Below are 549 nucleotides of genomic sequence, written 5' to 3'. Positions count from 1 at the left end.
AGCCATTGATCAACAACAAGAAACATCAAGCAACTAGAATCAAGAGAGAATCAAAGAGAAAGCATCAAACCTCAAGTTTGAGCATTTCAAGCCTATTTTTCATTCAATATTCATTTTGCTTTCAAGAACACTTATTGTGCTCAATTGTATTCATTCTTGAGTGTTCTTTTATTTGTTCTAGAATTGTGCAAATAATCTACCTTGTGAGGATTTCCTTGTAAGTTTGCAAATTTGTATTGTTCTCTTTGAGAGAGTGTGTTCTCAAGAATTTGGGGTATAATTTTTTAGGCTCTTTGTCCTCAAAAGAAAGACAAATTAGTGAATTTGTGGAAAATCCTTAGTGTAGATAGCTAAGGTAGTGGACGTAGACTTTGGTTGAGAAATTCGAACCACTTTAAATCGCTGTGCAATTTCTTTCAATTTCCTGCAAAAGCTTCCACCAAAATTTTTATTGCCAATTCACCCCCCTCTTGGTCGATTCCGTCAATCGATTAACTCAACAATTGGCATCAAAGCCTAACTCATCTGAAGGTTTAATCGCCTCTTGAG

Source organism: Hibiscus syriacus, unplaced genomic scaffold (assembly GCF_006381635.1).
Source record: "Hibiscus syriacus cultivar Baekdansim isolate YM2019G1 unplaced genomic scaffold, ASM638163v2 tig00111095_pilon, whole genome shotgun sequence".
Lineage (NCBI taxonomy): Eukaryota > Viridiplantae > Streptophyta > Magnoliopsida > Malvales > Malvaceae > Hibiscus > Hibiscus syriacus.
This window is presented reverse-complemented; position numbering follows the sequence as displayed.